Source organism: Berghia stephanieae, chromosome 7 (genome assembly GCF_034508935.2).
Source record: "Berghia stephanieae isolate SIO BIC M18660-M18661 chromosome 7, UCSD_Bste_1.3, whole genome shotgun sequence".
Lineage (NCBI taxonomy): Eukaryota > Metazoa > Mollusca > Gastropoda > Nudibranchia > Aeolidiidae > Berghia > Berghia stephanieae.
This window is the reverse complement of record NC_088366.1, coordinates 15,123,248-15,132,004: the sequence shown is the minus strand read 5'-3', so window position 1 is coordinate 15,132,004 and position 8,757 is coordinate 15,123,248. Positions and strand designations below refer to the sequence as shown.

Sequence of the window (8,757 nt, the reverse complement as noted above, 5' to 3'; positions counted from 1 at the left end):
TAATCGGATCAGTCGATGAAAAAAGACCGCAGCTGTGGATGGATGGAACAGAAATCCAACTCTGAGCTAATAGATAAGGTAAATAATAAATATTGTTGTAAATTCAATGACTAAAACCATGAACAGTGTAGCTATGAATTTAATTAAACGTCAGTCAATTGATGGTCGGGACCCAAAATAGCTCAGTTGGTAGAGCTCTTGCTTCACATGCAAAGGGACTGAGGTCGATCCCGGGTGCAGTCGAGATTTTTTTTCTGACCCCCCCCCCCCCACCTCCCTGTTCACTCAGCAGTGAATGAGTAGCTGAGTCTGTCAGATTTGACAGAAAGTACTCTGAGAAAGACTAGCATCCTATCAGAAGGATAGCAAGCAATTGCTATTATCTGTTTCACACTATGAGGCTATGTGGTCTAGTGGTATGACACTCGCTTTCGGATTGGAAGGTCCTGAGTTCGAGCCTCGAGCTCGACGCATAGTTGAGTACTTAGAAAAGGCTCTTTACTCACAATTTCTCACCGTACTCAGGTGTAAAATGAGTACCTGGCCGTTAACAGCATTGTCTCTATCCGAAAAATTATAATATCGCCTAACAGGCGTTATGTCCCGTCCTACATGTTAAATGTTGCTGTTGACCAGGGACCCCTTGAAAAGCGCTTTGAGCACGTTTAGTGGATATTGCGCTATATAAAAGCTCATTTTTTAAAAATAGAGACCAGGATGAACTCCCGCTCCATGGACCGAATAGTTCAGGAGGACTACTACTACTACACAGCAGTGATTTGGTAGCTGGGCCTGTTAAATCTGACGGAAAGTACTTTGCGTTTGACAAACGTCCCATCCAAAGATTAGCAAACAAAGGTTGTTTCACCTCCCAATAAAAAATGTAGCAAGTGACATTTTTTCAATTGCTTTTATATTTGGTGTGGCAACTGATGGGTAGCAACGCTAAGGTGAAATTAATATCTGAAATTTATATTTGGGTGCGTATTTACAAAATGTAACTTAGTTGCGGAATTTTGGCGGTCCTCATCTGCTCCTAATTTGTGTCAATTTAGTTTGCGATACATCAATAGAAGGAAACTATTGTCTACTTATATACCACATACCCCCCCCCTGTCCACCCAGCAGTGATTGGGTAGCTGGGTCTGTTAGATCTGGCGGAAGTACTTTGCAATTACTGTTGTTGTCCGTTTAACGCGATAGAAACCGGGATAAACTCCAGTTCCATGGGCCTGGTGGTTCTGAAGGAGGCTTAAGAGGACATTTTTTACTGGACGAGCTGGGAGAATTGATCAAATTAAAGACATACATTTTTAAAATGTAAAAAAAAATCGATGGAAATAGACTGGACATGTTTTGAGAAGAGAGGACAAATTGAGATAGATGTGCTTTCCCAAACACCGACCAAGTGGCTGCAGTATACGCAATTGGCACCCCACCTTGCCAGATATTCTTTTAAAAAATAACGATAAGTATTGAATTGTAAGCTTCAATTTATTAGACGGTGACGGATACTGTGGACATTTCGGGTTTCCCCTTTATCAACAAAACAGGAAGAATGAAACACTTCAGACGAATGGAATGAGTAATGTGATAGTGGAGTTGTTAAGGTGAATAAACAAAAACAATAACAACGCCACTATCACATTATTTCATTCGTCTGTAGAATCTGTCTTCGTCTAATAAATTGAACTTATCGTTATTTTTTTCCTTCCGAATTTCAAGCAGCAACATTTTCATCAGATATTCTTTAGTGTATCGAGTTTGCCATGAAATTAGTATTGAAGTAAGCAGGACATTTCAATCTTTGGGAAGAATATAACAATATAATATCACTTTATACTTTCACCCAATAGAGAAATTGCTATACGCCCTGTCCAAATGGTAGTAAATGATTGTTGTCCGTTATATAAACCTCTTGCTCCATGAGTCTCATGGTTCTGATAGATTACTTATACATTAAGATATGTTTGATCGTTTTCCTCTCGGAAAAAGGATTAAAGCCAGGATCATAGCAAATGCAAATAGCTCAAACCAGGGCTTGGCCAGAAAAAAAAAAACAAATATCGAAGATCAAAACAGATAAGATAGGATAGACAAAAGACCCAGCAAGTGGGCAACCGAGCTCCCGTGCTACAAGGGATATCAAGGCCACCCAACCAAGGTTAGATTTTTCTTCCAAACACTTCCTTATCTAAAGGTGAGACATTTTTACAAGGAAAAATAAACTTCCATAAAGTACAATGAATATCTTTCTGTCTCACTCTTTCGGCAAATAATTCAAACCAGATTGAGATTGGCAGAATACATAGCATATGCAGTTGGCAAGTGACATCCTATGCAACTAGGCAAGTCAATGCCATCCAAGTAAAGCTTGATCCCCCCCCCACCAATCCTTACTTATTAATGATAAGGTATTTTTCTAAGGAAAAATAAAACTTCCCAAACACAAATTGGAATAGCTGACTGTCTCCCTTTCAGCAAATGGTTCAAACCAGAAGCTGGGCAAATTCCAGTCATCTCAATCCATGAAAGGGAGAGAACGCTTGGTGGATAGAGACAAAAGACAGAAACGGGGTACAATATGGGATTGGGGTAATAGATATTCTACCAACAGCGCCAATCACTGCTCAGTCAAGGATAAAAGTTGTTGCTACTAAACGTCTTTACCAGAAAGCGTGGCTCAGCGGTATGGTCGTATATATAGAAGGTACCAAGTTCACCTCACAATCACGCTCTGTGGTCCTGAGTTCTCTTTGCAGGTTGCACTGCGGCCAACGACCACGGGTATACTCCAGTCTTCCCTTGGAAAAAAACCCAAATGACAAACTTCCCATTGGAGACGAATAAAGGGAATTTGTTATAGCCATTTATTCATCATAGTGAAATCAAAAAATCATCATCATCATCATCATCATCATCATCATCATCATCATCATCATCATCATCATCATCATCATCATCACCATCATCCATCATCATCATCATCATCATCATCATCATCATCAACAACAGCAACGAAAACATCCCCTTCACTGGATCAACCCAACGCCAACACATCATCATCAACATTGACAAATGAACTCAAATCAATTTCATGCAAGTTCAAATACTAACTTTTTAATTTCTTTGTTATGGGACTTTAAAATATTTAATTGCAGAGGATGTAAAGTTTAATACAAATTATTGAGCAGGTTCCTTTATTTGTCAAAGTTCACAATATCCAGCGTGCAGCCACCTAGGATTCACACTTCACATAATAAGATTGGGAGCAACACCAAACACATCCATAGAAGGCGTTCATACAGGTCCTGTGTGAAAGAGAAATTGATAGAAGAATTAACAAAACAAAGTATTTGAATAATACGTCCTGCTCTCTCTCTCTCTCTCTCTCTCTCTCTCTCTCTCTCTCTCTCTCTCTCTCTCTCTCTCTAATCTCTGCCTATTTAAAATGTTCCCCTTTAGCTTTTTAATTTTTAAAGAATAATTTTTAAAAAGAAATTTAAGATTATGAATTCCAATTTAAATTAGTATAATAATATAATATATAGCTATCAATGTTCACATGTTATTTTTCTCCCTCTCTTCTCTCTCCTCTCTCTATCTCTCTCTCAGTCTCTCAAACGGTTTGTATGAAACAGAGCTAGTTATATGATGGACTTTCCTTTTTTATTCCTTTCGAAATATACCAATCTTTTCAGGTTTTTATAATATTGTCACATTTAGTGTGTGTTCTCAAGTATCATGGCGTGAGTTCTATTCTGTCTGTTTGGTTGTACATCATTCTAAGGTCTTTTGCCGGGAGGGAGACAGTTCGTTTGTAATTTATTAATATATATTAATCGCCATTTAAATTATCTCTCTCCAGGGTGATATTAATTGGTTTTTATTTAATGATTTGTAATCATTTGATTTCATCGTCATTTAGCGACTCTCTTTGCTGGTGTCTTGATGGGACTTTAAAGCGCTCGAGGTTTTGACCCACGGGAAAAACTGCTACGACCCATTCCTGTTGCCGGTTAAAACAAGTTACAAATTGTCACTCTTTTTCTTCTTTTTATATATGCTTGTTCAGACAAATATACAATCTTTCAGCTTTCATAATACGAAAACTTTTACTTACGTTAAAGTGACTTTAAATGTTCACAATGCAGAATATGGCAATAATTGTCACAAAGAAAAATGGTTATTATAACATGCAAGTACAAGCAGGTTAGTGAGAACAAGTCAGTTTATCAAACACACATAATCAGATGTTAGCGATTAAACTGTTTTACGTTAACGAGGTTAATGATATTACGTTTCTAATGTAAAACTTTTCTAGCTTCTTAATTTGACTTAAACTCTTTTGACTGGATAAGCTGCGCTATAAAGCTATATTCTATATCATTTGTTTATTTCTACCTTTAAAAATGTACATATTTAATTTGTAAAAGTACTGATTTTTGTTTTGATTAAGGATTAACAGATAAATTGCACATTCAATTTTATAGAATAATTTGTTATATAACAACTGATATTTATTAGAATACACCACCTGTATAAAATATGTTAAGGCTAAGGTGATAAAAATTATGGATTCAACTTTCTACACATCTTGATATTTACTTCATCATTATTCAATTTTCTACAAGAAACTATTATAGAAAAACAGATATTGGAACATACAATATAAATCAAATCTATAGAGGCAAAGGTAATAAAAGTGATGGATTCAATTTTCTACACATCTTTATCTATTACGTCATCCTTATATAAAAGTGCGTGTCAATATTTCATGACTTTTACAAAGTTGAATCTATTACGTCATTTTTGTTATATAAACGTGGTTGTCAATATGCCATGACCCCGCTGACCCGTTCGGCGATCCGAAAGCGAGTGTCATCATCACCCATGATAATAACAACCTTCCGTTACGCGGAACTATCGCCAGCAGATCAATGACAAGACACTTATTTTAGGTTAATTTTGTTAATTATATTACGTTTCTAATGTACGAATTTTCTATCTACTTAACAATTTTGAACTGATTTGTAGGAAAAGGGCTGCATTAAAAAGCGATTTTCTATAATATTCTATTTCTAACTCTAGATTATGAACATATTAAACTCCTAAATATCTCATTTTTGTTCCGATGTTGGACTAAAGATGATTTGTGTATTCAATTTCTAAGAAAAAATTATTATTGAAAAACTGATATTGGAACACACAATATATTAAATTTATAGGAGTAAAGGTAATAATGATATTGGAATCATTTTTTTTTACAAAGTTGAATTTATTACGTCATTGTTATATAAACGTGATTGTCAATATGCCATGACCCCGCTGACCCGTTCGGCGATCCCAAAGCGAGTGTCATCATCACCCATGATAATAACAACCTTCCGTTACGCGGAACTATCGCCAGCAGGTCAATGACAAGACACTTATTTTAGGTTAATTTTGTTAATTATATTACGTTTCTAATGTATGAATTTTCTATCTACTTAACAATTTTGAACTGATTTGTAGGAAAAAGCTGGATTAAAAAGCGATTTTCTATAATATTCTATTTCTAACTTTAGATTATGAACATATTGAACTCCTAAATATCTCATTTTTGTTCCGATGTTGGATTAAAGATGATTTGTGTATACAATTTTAAAAAAACTATTATTGAAAAATTGATATTGGAACACACAATATATTAAATTTATAGGAGTAAAGGTAATAATGATATTGGAATCATTTATTTTTACAAAGTTGAATTCATTACGTTATTGTTATATAAACGTGGTTGTCAATATGCCATGACCCCGCTCACCCGTTCGGCGATCCGAAAGCGAGTGTCATCATCACCCATGATAATAACAACCTTCCGTTACGCGAAACTATCGCCAGCAGGTCAATGACAAGACACTTATTTTAGGTTGATTTTGTTAATTATATTACGTTTCTAATGTACACATTTTCTATCTACTTAACAATTTTGAACTGATTTTTTAGGAAAAAGCTGCATTAAAAAGCAATTTTCTATAATATTCTATTTCTAACTTTAGATTATGAACATATTGTACTCCTAGATATCTCATTTTTGATCCGATGTTGGATTAAAGATGATTTGTGTACTCAATTTCTAAAAAAAAATATTATTGAAAAACTGATATTGGAACACACAATATATTAAATTTATAGTAGTAAAGGTAATCATGATATTGGAATCATTTTTTTTTTTACAAAGTTGAATTTATTACGTCATTGTTATATAAACGCGATTGTCAATATGCCATGACCCCGCTCACCCGTTCGGCGATCCGAAAGCGAGTGTCATCATCACCCATGATAATAACAACCTTCCGTTACGCGGAACTATCGCCAGCAGGTCAATGACAAGACACTTATTAATACTTGTAAAGCGCTTTGAGCACATTTAGTGGATATTGCCCTATATAAAGCTCAATTTTTTATTTTTTTAAATTTTAGGTTAATTGTGTTCATGATGTTACGTTTCTAATGTACGAATTTTTTATCTTCTTAAAATTTTTGAACTGATTTGACTGGAAAAAGCTGCATTATAAAAAGCGATTTTCTATAATATTTTTCTATTTCTAACTCTAGATTATGAACATATTAAACTCCTAGAAATCTCTTTTTTGTTCTAATGTTAGATTAAAGATGAATTGTTTATTTAATTTTCTAAAAACATGTTTATTGAAAAAGTGATATTGGAACAAACAATATATATTAAATATATGGAGGTAAAGGTAATAAAGACATTGGAATCAATTTTTAAAACACATTTTAATCTATTACGTCATTGTTATATAAACGTGAATGTCAATATGCCCCGACCCCGCTGACCCGTCGGCGATCCGAGAGCGAGTGTCATCATCATCACCACAAGTTCTACCATTGCAAGGAAAGTGACTTCTACGACTACAGTCCACAACCGAACCACCTGTAAATTCAGGCACCGTCTCCGGAGACGCAAGCGTGTCACATACTAGAGGGAATTCATACCTGGTTCTGTGTCCGACTGCGACGACGACTGCTAACGAGGGAAGTTCTTGGTTGCTTTCCAGTATAGAAGTCACCATCCATTGATAATCAACAGAGACCCCACGGTTCGCTAACAACGATGACAACCTCTCGTTACGCGGAACTATCGCCAGCAAGCCAATGACAAGACACTCCTATACACTTTTTTGGCCTTATTTCTTTACTCTTTATATGCTCAATCAATATTTAAATATATTGTCCCTTATTTCTTTACTTAACAAATACTCGGTCCTTTTTTGTGGGCAAGGTAAGAGTTACAGGATTGCTTTGTTGATTTCTTTGCATATTTAGTAAAAGGATGGATTCAATTTTCTACACATCTTAATTTATTACGTAATCGTTTTATAAACGTGAGTGTCAATATGTCATGACACCACTGACCCGTCGTAAAATATTCATTTTTGATTTGGTCTATGGTTAAAAATAAACTGCGTATTCAATTTTATGTCATAAATGGTTATCATTACCTGTATTAATCTATTACGTCATGAGCATCAATATGTCATGACCCCGCTGACCCGTCGGCGATCCGAGAGCGAGTGTCATCATCACCGCCCATGATAATAACAACCTCCCGTTACGCGGAACTATCGCCAGCAAGCCTATGACATGACACTCTTAATATATAGACAATCTTGGCTGTTATATGAATGAAGCTTTACTTTGTGGGTAATTATGGAATATTTTAGTTTTGTATCTACAGACCTAGCAAGTAATACGAAAATCTCATAGAACTATTATTATTTGTATATTTCTAACTTGAGTAATGAAGATATTAAACTCGTAAACTACTCATGTTTGTTTTGATCTTTGATCTAAGATTAAAAAGGTAAGTTGGGTATTCAATTTTGCAGCATATTTGGTTATATAAGAACTGGTATTGGAATACACTACCTGTATCAAATCTATATAGGAAAAGGTTATCTTAATGGTTTCAGTTTTTTTACCCGTCTTAACCTATTACGATATCATTAAATAAACACGAGTATCACTATGTCATGGCCCCGCTGACCCGTCGGCGATCCGAGAGCGAGTGTCATCATCACCGCCCATGATAATAACAACCTCCCGTTACGCGGAACTATCGCCAGCAGGCCAATGACATGATACTCTTAATATATCGACAATCTTGACTGTTATATGAATGAAGCTTTACTTTGTGGGTAATTATGGAACATTTTAGTTTTGTTTCTACAGACCTGCCAAGTAATACGAAAATCTCATAGAACTATTATTATTTGTATATTTCTAACTTGAGTTATGAAGACTCGTAAAGTACTCATGTTTGTTTTGATCTTTGATCTAAGATTAAAAAGGTAAGTTGGGTATTCAATTTTGCAGCATATTTGGTTATATAAGAACTGGTATTGGAATACACTACATGTATCAAATCTATATAGGAAAAGGTTATCTTAACGGTTTCAATTTTCTACCCGTGTTAACCTATTACGATATCATTAAATAAACACGAGTATCACTATGTCATGACCCCGCTGACCCGTCGGCGATCCAAGAGCGAGTGTCATCATCACCGCCCATGATAATAACAACCTCCCGTTACGCGGAACTATCGCCAGCAGGCCAATGACATGATACTCTTAATATATAGACAGTCTTGGCTGTTATATGAATGAAGCTTTACTTTGTGGGTAATTATGGAACATTTTAGTTTTGGATCTACAGACCTGCCAAGTAATACAAAAATCTAATAGAACT

General features: G+C 35.3%; 1 long non-coding RNA gene across 2 annotated transcripts in view; it reads right to left on the bottom strand.

Moving 5' to 3' along the window:
- Positions 1-3,143: 3,143 nt before the first annotated feature.
- The window catches only part of LOC144976765 (uncharacterized), a 32,722-nt gene continuing 27,108 nt past the window's right edge, over positions 3,144-8,757 (bottom strand). For both annotated transcript variants that reach the window (XR_013646168.1, XR_013646167.1), the window contains one exon: positions 3,144-3,311. This is a non-coding gene — a long non-coding RNA (uncharacterized LOC144976765). The remainder of the gene's footprint in view (positions 3,312-8,757) is intronic.